The following is a 17336-nucleotide window of genomic DNA, read 5'->3' as shown; positions in this document are numbered from 1 at the left end:
AGCAACCCGAATGCATTGATAGCGCAATCGGATAACGTAGGTTTCATAACGCGAGGGGCCTAGGTTCGATTCCAACCACGGGAAGCGTTTCTCTAGAGGTGCGCACTCCCCACAACTGCTTTTTGACTGTTTGGCTCCGCGTCACTTGCCCTCACACTTCTGGGCCTGGCATTTGTCTCCTCTCACTCTGCTGCGACGAGTTTTGAGCGACGCCAGGCATGAATGGAACTCAAGCTTAAAGGGGCCATGCAGACAAAATACAAGTTTGTTTTATTCGAAAGATTTCGTGTTATAAAGTGCCTCAAGCGCTTGTCCGGAAGGAAACGATGCTTTATTCACTGCGAAATTATTAAATTTAAGCGAAAAATTTTATTCTCGCGCCAAAAAGTGAGTTTGAACGATGTTTTCAATGACATCATAAGAACAGGTCTTTCGGCTAAACTTGGTGTGGCGTGGAGACTTGTTTACCGTTAGTCACCCTAGATGGCGCCACCACACCGTGGCAAGCCGTTTTCTGCCTTTGGTTTGTTTGTGACCGTAGTTATAGCTGGCTTGTTTTTGTTGATGCAGAAAATAACCGCTTCGAGAAACCTAGTGTTCGCTCTACAAATATGGTCACGTAAGACGCCGTCGCTTGCTTCAGTCGGTCAGTGTCGTCTGCGGTCAGTGTCGTCTGATTGATTGATTGATTGTGGGGTTTAACGCCCCGACGCAACGCAGGCGATGAGGCGCGCCGTAGTGGAGGGCTCCGGATTAATTTTGACCACCTGGGGATCTTTATCGTGCGCCGAAATCTCGTACACACGGGCGTTTTTGCTTTTCGCCTCCATCAGAAAAGCGGCCGCCGCGGCCGGGAATCGAACCCGCGACCTCGTGCTCAGCAGCGCAACGCCTTAGCCACTGAGCCACCGCGGCCAGTGTCGTCTGAGACAACCCCAAAGCCCCACAGTGCTGTTCATCTAAACCAAGCATAGTGCGCGCATACCAACAGCAGTACGCATTGCTACTTCTATGTTTGCGTGTGCTTTCGTAACTTCCACTGTTTGTTGATTGATTATAGAGTTTAACGCGCCGACGCAACGTAGGCGATGAGGCGCGCTGTAGTGGAGGGCTCCGGATTAATTTTGACCACCTGGGTATCTTTAAGGTGCACCGAAATCTCGTACTTACGGGCGTATTTTGCTTTTCGCCTCCATCATAAAAGCCGCCACGACGGCCGGGAATCAAACCCGCGACCTCATGCTCAGCAGCGCAACGCCTTAGCCACTGACCCACCACGGCGGGTAACTGTTTGTTCCACCATTCTAACTGATGTAAAAAGAATATGCCCTAAATTTAAGCGCTAATAGCCCGTTCGGCAAGTTTATAAGCTCTGCCTAATTTGCGTTTGCTTTTGCCGACCTCGGCCAATCCCAGAGATTGCTTTTATGACACCATAGGTTCTGCTGTGGCGAATGAGCTAGTGGGTCGCATGGCCATTCCCTTTTTCCTAATTATATATCTTATTTGAGCGAAACTAATCCTGAGCCCTCCACTAAGGCGCGCCTCATCGCCAGCGTTCGTCGGCGCGTTAAACGTTACAATCAATCAATCAATCAATCAATCAATCAATCAATCAATCAATCAATCAATCAATCAATCAATCAATCAATCAATCAATCAATCAATCAATCAATCAATTATTTGAGCGAAGTTTACCTTATAAGTGGTGTCAGCCACGTGCGACAGGAATCAAACGCTTTTCTGCTCTGTTATAGATATCGGCCATCACCACCGCCTGCTGCTCGTGCGTCGTCTTGCTCCTGCCTGGGAGGAGATAGGGTCTGGGCCATCGTGTCGCCTGTCTGACGTAACGGTCTAAGAAGAGGAAGCTGCTGGCGCAGCGCCACTGCTCAACATAAAAGGTCTGCGCACCCCTGACCCTCTGGGATATGCGGCCACGCGCGACAGGAATCAAACGCTTTCCTGCTCTGGTATAGGTACGCACTTGAACCCTTGTTTTTGTTTTTGTTTTTTACTTTTTTCCGTGGCTGCTGATCCCCGTACTGTTGTACTTTGCCTCACCCTCCTGTGGTCTCTTGAGTCATGGGTGTTGACATTGCAACCTACAGGGTTCGTATCGGAGCCTTTAGAAACTGCTGCAGAAATAGGATAGGGCTTGCTGAACGCCCTCATGCAGAGGCCCGCCTACTCTGTGTCTTGTGCCCCAAACCCTCTCTTGCACTATCAATCTGTATAGCGCTGCTTTTGCTCTGTGCTGGGGACATTGAAGCCAATGCAGGCCCCAAAGTAGATGATGTGTATGCCTTGCTAAAAGAATGCATTGCAGCCAAAAAAAAAAAAAAACCTTTAACGCCACGGCAACTACCTTGAAAGAAATACAACGAGATATTGCTGATATTAGGTCCCGAGTTTGCGCAGTTTTAAATAATCTACCTATAGTACCCGAAATAGGCACCTTGCGTCAAAGCAGTCAATGACACACTTGAGGAAGTTAAAATGACTTTGTCGCGGACTAATGGTGGCTTAGAAGACGTTGTCGATGACCTAAATAATCGTCACGAAGAAATAACTTGTTAATCAAAGGTTTAGCGGAAGTCGACAAAGAGGACTATGAGGCTAGCGAGAAATCAGTTAAGGATTTCTGTTCTACACAACTAAACACTAACTTGCAACCCGGTGACATTGAACGGGCGCATCGAATCGGGCAACCTCATCCCGACTTTACGTGCCCTTTGATAATAAAGTTCTTAAATTTCAAGACGAAGGATTCTCTTCTTCGGAATGGGCATAAACTCAAAAACATTGAACCTAAAATCTGGCTCGAGGAAGACTTCTCCCCTAAAATACAGTTCGCAAGAAAAATGCACCGTGATTTCGCCAAAGAAAACAAAGAGAGCTACAGCATACGGTATAACAAACTGAAGCTTAAAGGACACATATTCCACTATGACGTGGTTTCTGCAAGAGTAGTTCAGGCAGACCCACCGCAAATGCGCAGCACGGATTGACAAACAGTCCGAATCAAGCCTAGAAAAACAAAAGTACATAATTTATCCGTTCTTCTCGCTAATTTCCGTAGCATTATAAATAAAGTTGACTCGTTGCTTTCCGTAGGTCACGCATGCTCCGCTGATATAATTCTAGGCACTGAAACCTGGCTTCGCGAAGACATATGCAATAGTGAATTATTGCTTCCACATTATTTCACTGTCTTCCGTAAAGATAGAACTTCATCTCGTGGCGGTGGCGTGCTGATAGCAATAAGGAGCTGTTATCAACCTTTCCTTGCTGCCATTGATACCCCTCTCGAGCTGCTCTGTGTAAAAACCCAATTTGAAGGCTGCACGTGTATAATCGGGGTCTGCTATCAGCCGCCTCACAGCAAACCAGATTTTGTTGATCGCCTGACCCATGTACTCGAATTGATTTATAACAAATTTCCTCAGTGTGTTTTGGTGCTTGGCGGTGATTTCAATTACCCCTCCATTAACTGGGTCAAACCATCATCGCCATCATTATATGTCGGTCTTGAGATATCCCGCTTTCTTCGTACGTTAAAACTGTTTCACCTAACTGAGTTGTTAACTGCACCTACGAGGGGCGAACGCATTCTCGACTTAATTTTTACAAACAATCCGACAAGCGTTGTAGTCTATGTCTTCGATGAAATTAGTGACCACCGAGTAATACATCGTTCCCACCCTCTGCCACTTCCTAACAAGAAAACAAAGCCTAAACGCATACTTAATTAGAAAAAAGCTGATTGTGAAAAAATTAACTGGATGCTAACTGAGTTTTCGAGCTCCTTTTCTAGCGAATTCAATAATCGTACAAATAATGAAAACTGGATAGTGTTTCGTGACTTCCTTAAGGAAATTGAAAATACGTGTATTCCAGTGGTTTACTTCACATCACAAACAAGTGGTCCTTGGTTTACGAAAAAGGTTAAACAGTCCCTAAATAAAAAGAAAAGAGCCTACAAAAAGGCTTCGCAAAGCAACAGTGTCAGTACTTGGAACAAGTATAAAGAATTAGCTCGGGAGTCGGAAAAAGCCATTAAAGAAGCTAAGGATTATTATGTTAATGATACGCTGCCGAATTTGTTAAATCTGGTCCAAAAACGTTTTGGCGCGTAATTAACCCCAAAGATACGGACAGTGTAATAACACTAAAGGGCGCAAATGGTTGCATTGTACCCACCTTAAAATGTGCCCACGTTTTAAACAATGTTTTTAGTGAAGTTTTTACCGACGAACCCCCCCCCCTTGACGAGTCCTGTACCGTCGCTCCTACCGCAATAACTGACCCAAGCGAGCCCATTATCGTTACTGAAGTTGGTGTATCCCGTGCAATTGCTAGACTTCCGCTTCGGTCCAGCCATGGACCTGACGGCATCAGTTCAAAGCTGCTAAGGTAACTAGTCACGTATCCTCGTTTTTATTGTGCTTAATTTTTCAACAATCGCTTGATTCTGGGTGCGTCCCTGACAATTGGAAATCTGGTCATGTCAAACCCATTTATATATCTGGTGAACCCTCATGTCCAAAAAACTACCGCCCGATTTCCATTACATCAGTTTGTTGTAAACTCCTTGAACACATAATTTACTCCCACATTATGCGACATCTCAATTATAATAAATTGTTATTCGATAATCAGCATGGGTTCAGGTACAAGCGGTCTTGCCAAAACAAAGTTGGTTGAATTATCCACGGATTTACACGACTCTTTGCAAAAATTGGTTTATATAGAAGCAGTATTTATCGATTTCTCCAAAGCCTTCAACCGCGTTCCCCACAAACGGCTTATCCAAAAAATACATTGCCTAAAGTTAGACGTAAAAACTACCCACTGGATTAATGAATTTCTATCTGGTCGCTCTCAAAAAGTAAATATAAATAATTATCTCTCCAGTTCCTGTTGCGTTAGGTTAGGAGTACCTTAGGGATCAGTTTTAGGGCCTTTATTATTTCTAATATATATTAATGACATTGCGAACAATATAACATCAACAATGCGGCTGTTTGCCGATGATTGTATAATTTGTAGGCAGATCACTACCGCCGATGACGTAGCTATTTTACAAAGCGATTTAAATACCCTCGCGAAATGGTGCCACGTGTGGAAAATGCAAATTAATACAGAGAAAACTAACGTCATGACATTTTCTTCCAAGCTAAATACTCCATTTCATCAATACACGTTATGCCGTTCAACAATTGAACGAACCTATTCTTTCAAGTATTTATGTGTGGTATTTACTCCTGATTTAAACTGGGAAATGCATATTGAGCACATAACAAACAAAGCACTAAAAAAACTTAGCTTTCTAAAGCACCGTTTATATCTTGCGAGCCATGTCACCAGACTTCGCGCATACATTTTCCTCATCCGTACAACCCTCGACTATGCTTCTATTATTAGGAACCCTCACACAGCTATTCTGTCCGACTGTATCGAGTCCATTCAAAATAAGGCTGCCCGGTTCATTCTGCGCTCGTACTCGCCATACCAAAGTATATCGGCATTAAAACAGATTCTTAATCTTCCAGACCTTAGCACTCGTCGTAAATTCTTCCGTTTGACCTTTTTTCACTCTATTTATCATGGTGTTACATTTTTTCGTGTGCTCATATTTTTCCAGCTCATTATGTGTCTAATCGCACTGACCACGATCGTAAAGTCTCGCCCATATTCGCAAGAACCAAAAAGTACCAAAATTCCCCTTTTGTGCTATCCGTAAGCGAGTGGAACAAGTTACCCCGCGAGATTGTAGCGGTGGATGACCCGTCTTACTTCCAATCTGCCCTGCGCACATTTCTGAATGTGTAAAGTTCCCACTGATACTTCTTGTGTGCCCTGTTCTATCTTGCTTGCCAGTGCAGCGTTGATGATCGGCTGCCATGTGTACTTCTTGGCATTGGAATGTACTGCGGGTGTGAAATGCGCTGTGCGGTAACTCCCTGTCGATTCTTCTTTTTTTTTTCTTCTTTTTTTACAAATGTATCTTTCGCCCAGTTGTGTCTGTTCGCTCAGTGCGATCTTTTTTACGCGTGTTGAAATATGCCTTGTATGGATAGTATCTCCCCCTATGTAATGCCTCTCGGGGCCTTTAGAGTATTCAAATAAATAAATAGATTCTAACGAGGTAATCTTTTGAATAAAACAAAATTGCAGTTTGTCTTAATGGCCCCTTTAGACAGCTCCACTAAACAATTGCGGCTTATTTAGGTGCTCGAACGCAAACAACCGGTCTCCGGCGGCGCGCTTTTGGTATCGCGAGCGCGAACGCCGCTAAAAGCGGAGCACCACCTCCCGGAGGCACATTCCAGTACTTATATCATAGCTTCATTAAAAACTGATAATTCTTTGGGATTAAAAGTTGTTCTATCCATAGAGGTCGTGTCTGCTACTGTCGCAACGTCAGCGGCCTCGTTTAGAATTTAATTGGCCCAGAAACTTTCTTGTAGGGTTGATATGACTCAACAGCTCACAACCAGCAGGGAGTTTTCACAGTGTGAGCCACCTTAAAAGGTTATCCGCATTTGACGTCCTTGTTTCATTCAGGCACACTCAGGTAAATTGACGCAGCTGAGCGCATTGCAACAACAGGCAACAAACTATAACAAGGTTTTGCCATAATAAAGTGTCTTGGACTAAAAAGCTGAGGTGTGTTACAAAGAACATCTCGCAGCCTGATAAATCGCGATTTAAACTGACGGAAATATCTGAAATTAAATAGATGCGAAAGCATAAGTAGTTTCGGCGAATCTGCGGAATGCATCCCAGCGTCCAAAACCGGTGTGCTGCCGGGGGAACATTTTTACGCGCTTTCAAGTGTTGCACGTTTGCTTTATTTTTTTCGGCGACGAACAGCTAATACCAGTGTGTCCGATTAAAACTATGCTAGGAAATCCTTGTGATCTACCCCATAGTACGATTCTTGAAAGGTGAATAGTTATATCCTGTTGTATTTATGGCATAGTTCCTGGAAACGGTGTTGTTCTTACCCCGTGTATGTGTGCGTGAGCATCGTGAGAAAATGTCGAAATTACGGAGCAGGCGTCACGTTTCTTATTTCCAATCTGCCCATCTAATGTTTCGCAGAGAAAATTCCAAAACTGGTGGCCAGTTGTCCGGTATACTGTTATTTCTCCTTGTTGAGGATTGCGATTCTGCGCAGAGTACGGATGAGTTTGTGCGTTTGGCGTCGGTGATGACGAATTCTCTTTGCGGGCCCCGTTTTTGTGTGAGCTTCGCATCTGCTCGTTGTCGTTTTTCCCGTGCTCTGATTATCTGCTGTGTGGTGGCGTTGGTGTCGTCGATAATTTGGTGCAACCAGGTTTAGATGCCGGCTTCTTTATTGGGCATCCGTCTCACTTGAGTTGTTGCGGATGTGCCGAAACTCCTTCCGACCTCTAATTCTGGGGGCTCTTGCTTGATGTTTCCTTATGAATTGTTTTTTTTCTGTGTCCAATCATCATCGTTGCATTTGTGCCCCTCTTACTGCAGGTTTAAACAAAACGTAACGCCGAAACGCTCATTCCAAGCGGCATTTTTCTCGCGGACGTAATTATTCGTCTTGATGAGTTTACGCGCAGATGGGCCGGGATTGGTCATCGTGCAACCTCGGCCTCTCGACTGCGCATTGGCTAGGAGTCAGAATGTCTCAGCTCTAAAGCTTCAGGAAACAATGATTTCAAATGCCATATACATTTAAAGGGCTTAAATTAAAAGTGCGAGGTATTTTCAAGGACAAGTGTCGCCGTCGTCAGTAAAAAATGCCGGATAAACCTACCAAGGCAATGTGTCGTGCAAATAAATGTTACCAGCGGTAAACAACAACCTGGACTTTTGGGCGTCCTCCGTTCCCAGGCTGGTGACATTTAAAGACCAGTTCACCCAGCGAACATGTCACAGTTGTGCAAACAAGACGCTGAAAAATCGAAACTCGTAAGTATATTTTGAACAGCATGCTCCATACCAGTTGGTTTATACACACGTTTGCAACACGCCAAGGGAACACTGGTGCACTGTCAACACGGAAAAAAAATTCGGTTTTATTTTCTCTTTTACAGTTCCAATGTAAACCAGTCGGGTAGCTGGAAGCCAGGAGTAATTGCGTTTAGAATATTTGTTGATGGTTTAGGTACGATCCTTTTCTACTTTTTTATGCCAGCTCGGGTCACAATATTTCAGTTTCACGCCGTTAATCCGCCAAAAGGTGACCAGTGCGCCGATAACACGGTATGTAATTGTCGTAAAGTTCACATCGTGGTGGTTGTGACACAAGGTGGGAAACAACACTGCTTGCTTTGTGTTGTTATCTGTCTTACCAGTACAACTCCTGACGAGCGTTGTCAGACGGCATGGCAGAATGCGTAATTACAACCCCAGCAGTTGGCGTTAAAAGGGTGCGAGAAGCGGCTAGTTCGTATTAGCCGGTATCCGGGCAACCTAACTGCAGAGCATATTTTGAGTGCAGTCTAAGATCACAGTGATGCACACGCACGTAAAGCACATGCAATAAAAATTAGCCTAAGCGTTGAGAGCTTTTCTTTCCATCGCATGAACGAGTGCACGGAAAACTTGGTTAGCACGCACAAGACCCGGTTTTGATTTCAGATAAGGAAATATTTCTTAACTGTTTTCATGCAATGTTTCGGTAGATTTTGTTGGTAATTAATTGGATAATTAATGTACTTTTTGGTTAATTCTGTGGTGACATTTGTACTATAAATGGCTTATTTTGCACCAGAGGGAACATCAATGAAGAGAAACCAACATAAACCCGACAAACATTATCCTGGGCGACTGGGTTGTTTAGCGCCGTGTACTACAAGATTTCAAGGCGAAGATTCATAGGCTTGTTTACCGTGCATTTTATGTGCGCAAGCAAAATACCTTGCGTACAACTCAACTTTATCACGAATGCTAAGCACAAAACTGTTCTAACTCTTGTTTTGCCGAAGCATTCCTCTAAACGATTATATGACAAGTGGCTGCTGACACGATTCCTTCATTACGCCGGAATTGATGTACTTCTCATGACCAATTACTTCCAACTGAAGTTGTAAACTTTACTGAATTCCAATCTGCTTTGAATACATGGAAATTTACAGGAGAAATGCGGTGACAGGAGGTGGCTGCAATTCGTGTTTGCTGAAAATGTTCTTAACGAAAATTATATGATAAGTGGCCGCTAAGACCACTTTACGAGCGCCGAGTTCCTTTTACTGAACATTTTAACGTATATCAATATGAAGTTGAAAATATTGGAAAACCTCTTTCTGCTGAGTATACATGTGCTTCTACGGAAGGGAAACGGACGACCTCATATTTGTCGGCTAGGAGAACACTGTATAATTTCTAAGTTTTATTACGCAACCACAAAACATGGTCATTACCATTCCCAAACTGTCAGAAAAATAGCTAAGCATGCGTGTGATCACCCTTTATACAGGTTCGCTTATCATCTATGCTCCCGCACAGGAATGTCTCCTAATTTCTTTTTCTTTTTTTTAGGGGGGGGGGGGGGAGGGTGTTTGCGCTTGGAGCAGATGTCTTAAAGGGGCAATGAAGACAGAATACAACTTTCTTCAATTTCAAAGAGCTAGCATTTGGTAACTTACTCAGTACCCGTGGAAGGTTTTTTTAACCGTGAAAACACAACACATATAGAAAAAGTTCACAATTTCCAGCTCTACTGACTTATTATGGGCTGACATGACTAGTTATTAGTGTGTTAGCTGCACGGGAGCATCCAGGTGGTACACTCAAACGCAACTAGAAGCATTACAATAGCGCAATGATGTTGCTTGGTGCTGGCTCAGGTCCGCGTCCGACAAACGCACCAGCAAGATGCCGTGTTGTCATTGAGAAATCGCGGCCAAGTGTCTGGGTTGGCGCGGCTGCTTCTTTTGGTTTACGGTATGTCTCTATTATTTGTGTCAAGTTGGCGATGAAATTGGGATCGTTGGTATCGGGACAAAGCAGTTTTTTAATGACACAACTTGTGTTATCTCATCATGGCCCTTTAACAAACGCAATGCACCCTGTATTTTTAATTTGACGAACGTTGGTACTCTGGAACATGCACGTATTTCCTCACTCAAATATGCCGAAGGATTCCTTTGCGCAGAACAATTCTCGCATGTATGAGTGGTGGCACTAGTTTCAGTACTCTGGAACTCTTTTTTTCCGTCCCTCCCACAGAGTAGACGGTCAGAGCCTATACGATCACGTCGACGTCTCTGTGTTGTCTTTCTGTTCATAAGGATTACGCTCGCTCGCTCACTCTTGAAACGGCATACGCTTGGTGGGCGCTGTTTTGGTATTTTTCACCACTTTCTACCGCTCCTGCCACTATCCGCGTTGCATTGCCGTGGGCGACTACTTTTCACAGCTTCTGTCGATGCAGATAATTGAGAGTACATCGGGGAGTACACCGAAGCAATTAAATTCACAGAACAAGTATCGGGTGGAAGGTAGCGTGCTTACTGTATGTAAAGTGACGAGATGGAGCGAACAGTGGCGTGACGTTCTTCACATCGGCTGGAATGGCACGTGTCCGGTTGTACGACTGTGCGCAGCCATTATTACCATCATTTTTTTTCGCTCTGCGCTTCTCAAAGACGGCAGGCTTCCTCGGGCTGCTTAAAACCCAAAATTGTTTGGATTTTTCCTATGTCTGTCTGCCTGTATGCGCCTCGATTCAGCTGCCCGACCAAAAGAAAAAATCATTCTGAAATCAGAATTTTATATAGGAAAAAACCTTTCCAAACAACACCACACTTCATAGTAGTCAACGTTGCAGGGCAACAGGGAAACATGACGCATGTTTGAAGCGATGCATCAATAGGTAACTTGTACTTGCCAGTGTTCGCTTTATTTAAAATAGATGTGCGCTTGGTATTCGTGATAAAAAATAAAAAAGAAGCAGTGAAAACAATATTTCCACCCAATAATGTATAAAGAGCTCGCGCGTTACCCTAGCTTATGTGGTGGCATTCCAAGTCCAACAGGTTCTAGTAGATGGTGTGTGAGAAGTGCAACACGGGAATATGGAATATACTTTAGCCAATCTCCACAGTGTTTATAGGGGTGGAGAGCGAGACGAAAGGAGAAGAGCGTAAGGTGTGGGCGGGGGAGAGAATGGAGTCATTTACCTGGCAGGAGCGGCAGAAAGACTATCGTCATTAGATGACATTTACAACGAAGCGATAGTCCGCTTCTATAAGGGTACAAGCCCAGTCCCTACGGTGCGATGCAGAACGTTAAATAAACGTGCTGATAAGGCTTGATTGAGTGATTTTGGGGTGGCCAACGCTACACATGGCCGACGCTACACAGGCGATGAGGTGGAGTTCTCCGGATTAATTTTCACCACCTGGGGATCTTTAACGTGCGCCGGCATCTCTAACGCACGGGCGTTTTCGCTTTTCGCCTCCACCGGAAAAGCGGCGTTGATAAGGCGCACCCATCTCTACATCTGCCTAAAAGGTACCAGACGACACTTATTTACAAAAAGAATGCTGAGAATCAAGCTAAGAGAGCACTATACAATAAGAAAATCATGGGTCCTGAAAAAAAATTGCAGAATTGTGGTGGATCGAATCGCGGATGTTGGTTCGAAACCCCACGATTTTCCAGCCCGTATGCGGCTGGGCAGAACAGTAGGGATCTTAAGCTGTTTGCTAACGAAATAGGAGTGTTCTAATGGAAGAAGTAAGTGGCAATGCGTGCCCACCGGAAGTGCGGGCTTGTGCTCACAAGGGAACGAAATATCGCAGCAGCCAAATGTTGCTTCCCCCCCCTAGGTTACTAAGACTGCCAACGTTTTCTTGTAACGCCATTCGCGGAAACGTGCTTGTCCAGTCTCCTAATTGCTTCTATAATTAGGACGTTGTAATTGCTCCTGGAGGCTGCAGTGTATGTCGCTAGCAGCGGTTTCTGAGGAGGAGGCCACAGCCCATTCACTATTTCCGCTTTCAGTCAGCTATATGTGACCGGTAAAAAGCGCAAAGGCTCATGGGTACGTCGTCTGCTACCGCCACTTCCGGTTCGAAATCTCGCCTGGCTTCCCGTACGCCGCCGGCGGCTTTCACGCGCGTGTGTGCGCATTGTTTATTGGTCACAGAGTGCCTACCTTTCAGAGAAGGCCCTAGCAGGATTAATAGTTGTCATTCATTGAATGGGCGGTGCATGAGCGTTTTTTTTTCGGTGGAAACAGATAAACAACACCGACAACACGAACACACGCGCGTGAAAGCCGGCGGCGTATGGGAGGCCAGCAGAGCTCTCGAACCGGAAGTGGCGGGGCTACGCGGGAGCAGACAATGTACCCATGAGGCTTTGCGCTTTTTACCGGTCACCTAGAGAAGTTGACCTTTGAGGATGAAGGAAGTGAGGAGAAACTCAGTGTCTAAAGTTCTCGGTGTCTGGGCTCAGTGTCCAAAGTACTGTCCAATGGCGCTCCAGCTCAGCTGCAGCTGCATGTTGATCAAGTCATTCGTGATAAGTTTAGGGAAAGGGAGGAATTATGAACCTACGGCATAACCGTAGCTTCAAGCTACGGTAAAGCCGTACTCAACATCATCGACACTCTCAGCGTAAGGCATCCGGCTTTCTAATGTCGGCCTCATAAAGTTCGGTTGTAGCCCTTGCATCAGGCTCCCCTTTTGGTAAAAGTTCGAAGAACGTGTCTGAAAAGCAAAAACGGGTGTGTGTACGAGATTTCGGCGCACGTTAAACATACCCAGGTTGTCAAACAGAATCCGGGGCCCTCCACTACGGCGCGCCTCACCATCTGCGTTGGGTCGGCGCGTTAAACCTTAGAATCAATCAATCAATTGAAGAACTTGTTCATGGCAACGGTGGCCTCCCGAACACCACAAGTGCACCCACCTGCGGTTGCCCTTCTGCAATGACGAGGCTACTGAAATTCGTGCACTTTCTACAACGTCACCAGAGATATATTCTTAAGTACTATTTCACGAAAAATGACGTACTTCTTCGTGACCATAAGAAAATACTCATCAATCCACCAGATGTTAGGTCTCAGTCAGACCTGCAGTCTCAAAAAGCTCCTTGATAAAATTAAGTCTTACGCACGTGGCTTAAACTCCCTCTGAATACAAGACGAACACAACTATAGCCAGCTTTATCCGTCTTGTTGCGTTCTTAAGCTTAAAATGTTGTCCTGGGTTTCAACGTGTCTCACTGTGCGTCTAAGGAAATGACGCAGAACTCTACTTGTTTTGAGAAGCCAAGAGAGTCCAGAAGGCCAGTTTGGGGTTTTTGCTAAAATTGTACAGTTTAAGATATTCGGACGGTTGTATTGTACAGTTCAAGGTATTCTTTAAAGTAAATTTTTAATAAGTTGTATAAGTTGTAAGTTTTATAGAAAGTTTGTTTAGTAAGTAAGCAAGTAAGTTAGTCGGTAATGAAGTTATAGTAAGGTATAATAAGTAAGTTCTATAGTTAAGTAGTTTCGTAAGTTGTATTGTACGTTGTATTTTAGTAAGTATTATAAGTTTAAATTAAGTTGAAGGTAAATTGTATAGTTGAAGGTATTCTGACTGAAGGTATTCGAGAATATTCCCAATGTTGCAACTATTTACGTTGCATTGTACTGCAACTCTCCAACTGCTTGCGTTACATTATCGGGAACGCAAATAATTAAAGGCAAACTTCATACGGGCAACTATAGCTCCAAGTGTATACAGGTCACTTCAGCTCCTCGAACTCAAATCAAGCTCAACTGCCTTACGCTCTCAGTGCTAATAAACAACCCGAGCTGTAGAGACCGGCACTCTGTTTGCACCTTGGAATCCGTCTAGTGGCTCGGAACGCAACCGCATTCTTTCCTTTTGACGCGAATCATTAGTGTACCTCTAGCTACCCCCCCCCCCCCCAAATTGACTGGTTCAGACGAGAACCCCCGCTTCTTCAGGATCTGTGAAGCTCAAGTTCTCAGACAAGGGCGCGTCTTTTCTCCCTAGTCCGTCTTTATAAAACCCCGCAACCTCACCCTCAGGCCGGTGGCGGTGCGCCCAACGTATAGCTATCTTTCTTCGATCAATTCACAGAAGACCGACCGGAAAAGCCGCCTTTTTTATTCCTGAGGGATCGCAGTGCGCGGGGTATTCTGCTGAACGACGCGCCGCGACCAGCTAACCGGCGACAGCAACTATCTTTTGCTCCTGCCGATTCCAACAAACCGCGGTGACGGGAACTCGTCGCATAAGGTTCTCTGTAACTAATTGCTACGACTAATTGTGAACTAGCACTTCTACGTGCTAATCGTACCTATTCGAATTTGTCGCCTTCTGCTTGTGCCAATGCATGCCGTCCAAATACACTGGCGAGCTCACTCCATTACCACGTGGCGTGTGGGTTACCTCTGGCTAACCTAACCAGTGGCCTTAAATTGCCTTCCCCCCAGCCGTATTGTTTTTTGCTCACGCGGATGGACGTCGTTGGACGTTTAGGTAGGCACTAAATAGGATTTGGAGAGTTTGTCTGGAACTGATGCTTCGTGCTTCTGCGCTTGCGCTCTGTGGCATTCAAACTGACACCGAGCTGATTCATTTGAAGAGCCATTGTCAAAGCATGGACTCCGGTCCTGGCAAGTACGTGAAGCTCACATTGCGACGGTAGCAGTACACAAGCCATGTTCAAAGCCCCACTTAAGCAACTGCAAATACAGGTCTTCTAAGCTATGCTTCTGAGGGCCATCTTTTTATTCGCGGCTACGTTACACGAGGAAACGAACTCACTGAGAAAATTTTGTGAATAACAGCTTTGGCGATGGGGGGCATGTGGAATATAGAAAATGAACGGAAACATGTATTTAGTTGCGCGCACTAATGTGGAAGGCTACGGCCCATCAAGTCAAGGAATATAACGTGGGCTACAGCGTTCTGGGACCCTATTCACGCGCGCACGACAGCTTCCTCTGCATATCGATTATGCCATTAGCCATCATACATCTTTAGATGTAGACAGCCCTATTCAGTAAAAAAGGTCGTCAACACTGATCTATGGTGAAGTTCTACAATACCTCGGACTCATAGTTAAATGCCAACCGCAGCTATATTCTTCGCATTTCCTTCAGATTCCTGACCTTTACAAACACCACTACAGATGCACTATCAGGCAGCGCATGCGCAAACTGTTAGAGGAGCAACGTCTGTGCATTCTATTGTTCGTTACAAAGACGTCGAGAGCCCCTCAGGATTTTTTTGTGAGTTGTGGATGTGAAACCACTAATTTCAGATTGAATGCTGCGGAATGGCCTTCGGAGTCATGCGCTGCGAGGATGTTTCGATTTGTCTGCGTGGTACGTTTTGGTGTTTAGTGATTGATCTGGTTTTTGTTACTTTTGAGAGGTTAGACGGTAGCATGTTGGCTGTTAAGTGGACCATCTTATGAGCATCATAGTGCATTTGTTTGCTTTCGGTAACGTCCATGGCGGGGGGGGGGGGGGGGTCAATGAGCCCAGGTGCCCTTTCGCAGTGACGATGTCTTCATCACCCTACGTATAGAGGTTGAGTGTGTAGCCTTCGCGTTGCAACGAGCTGAGCGAGGTTTACGGATGTGTGTTAGGCACAACTGTAGCGACCATAGATAGCTATGGGGTGTGTTAAGTACGTTAAGCCACACGGTAAGTTCTGCACTGATCTGTTCGTGTAGACTGCTATTCGTTAAAGAACGCGTACTGGAACGCGTGTAGTGTGGGCAACATGCTTTAGCTTACCAACGATGCTTTGCTGTATCCTTCTGCTTTGTCACCTGCCCTTGGGTGTACTTCCGGGGAAGGCCACGTTGTACTGAGCCTCTTACATTTACCGGCTCGAATTCACCGGGGATAGTCCGAAGGCATTGCAAACTGTAGGAATATTCGTGAAAAACGAACGCTGTTTGCCCGTGGAGGATTCCGCGGTGAGTTCGATACTGCGAATTGAGGACCCCCACTACTACCAATATTACGGCCGCCCATGATGTAGAAGGTTTCGACCCCGAAGTACGTCACGCCCTCCGTCGCAGACTGGCCTGACTAGCTGGCGACTCTTGGCAGGAGGATGAAAAGCTGATCTATCTAACGCGGCGCTTGCTATGCGCGCGCCCAGTTATCACCCTCTAGGGCATCGCCCGTTCTGCTATGTTGGCGCTGGACGTTGCCTAATGCACCTCCGCAGGTATGTGCAACTTCTCATGGGCCATCGGCGGTTGATGAAAACTTAGGGTGGGTATGTTGACGTAGCAGGTGAACGGAAACTGGGAAATAAGATCAAGTCGCCGATTATACATTTTCGTGCAGAGGCAGTTCGTTCATTTGGATTTATCCGAAAAGTTCTTTTTCGCAATTTTTTATTCGTGTTTTGGTTTTGTGCTTTTTATTTCGGCCTTCCTCGTTCGGAGGTGGTGTACGACATATATACGAATAATTTTATCACTTAATTATTATTTCTTCTTTTTCTTTTGTTCCTAAACTTATTTCGACCAATTAGCTACATATACATGATCATACAATTAAATGTGGCATCCAGCAATTATGCATTTTCATACATATATGCAGCGCGTTACACCGTTGTGGCTGTAGAGCTCTGGGCCAAGAATGCTGACGCATTCAAATCGCAGGAGGCATATCACAGCAACGCTACACGGCATGTCTATAAAAACGTGGGCATTAAGCTTTAACAGAGGTATACCATCAACAAAGAAGACGAACCGTAGAAGTTCTTATAGAAACACTCAAGTGAGCATTCTCGGGTTAATATGTGCTCATTCCTTCAGCCGCTCTGATATACACCAAACCATTCAAATCCCCCTTCACTATTATATATAAATATATTGCTGTGAACACCTTTATAATATTAGTATATTACGTCGAACGCCTGCGAATTCCCCTTTCCCTCTCACGCCTCTTGTCTCTGCACTGTCACCAGTTCTGCTATTCCTTTGTTCTCGCTCTCCCTTCATAGTCCCCCACCAGTCCAATCTGTCCCTTCAGCGTCCACGTTACCCATCTATAGCGGATTCGCTGCTCATCTCCTTCCCATTGCACCCCACTCACTCTCTTTACCCCTCCCTCTTGTGTTCTTCTTAATGCACACTCCCCCTGTGCACTCATTTGCACTCACAAATCATTTGCTCAGCCATTCCCAGCATTCACGTAACCCACTATACTTACCAGGCTCACCAGTAACATTACTGGCTGGTTCCAGTGAGAGACAGACAGACATACACAAAATTTGTGGTTTAACGTCGTACCCCAAGGAAGACGGTCATGTTTAAGAATACAGAGCTCAACACTAGTATCAAACAAA

The 17336-nt window shown here is 45.1% G+C and overlaps 1 protein-coding gene across 3 annotated transcripts in view; it reads left to right on the top strand.

The window, feature by feature from the left end:
* Window positions 1–17336, top strand: part of LOC144172293 (beta-1,4-N-acetylgalactosaminyltransferase bre-4-like) — a 126878-nt gene that overhangs the window by 73682 nt on the left and 35860 nt on the right. For all 3 annotated transcript variants that reach the window (XM_077701044.1, XM_077701046.1, XM_077701045.1), the window contains exon 2: window positions 1758–1979. The gene's annotated coding sequence lies outside the window, so the exon portion shown is untranslated. The remainder of the gene's footprint in view (window positions 1–1757; window positions 1980–17336) is intronic.

The sequence above is a fragment of the Haemaphysalis longicornis genome, unplaced genomic scaffold, assembly GCF_048455015.1.
Source record: "Haemaphysalis longicornis isolate Haplotype H1 unplaced genomic scaffold, Haemaphysalis longicornis Haplotype H1 scaffold_20, whole genome shotgun sequence".
NCBI classification, from domain to species: Eukaryota; Metazoa; Arthropoda; class Arachnida; order Ixodida; family Ixodidae; genus Haemaphysalis; species Haemaphysalis longicornis.
The sequence above is the reverse complement of the archived record's forward strand: the minus strand, read 5'-3'. Positions and strand labels throughout refer to the sequence as shown.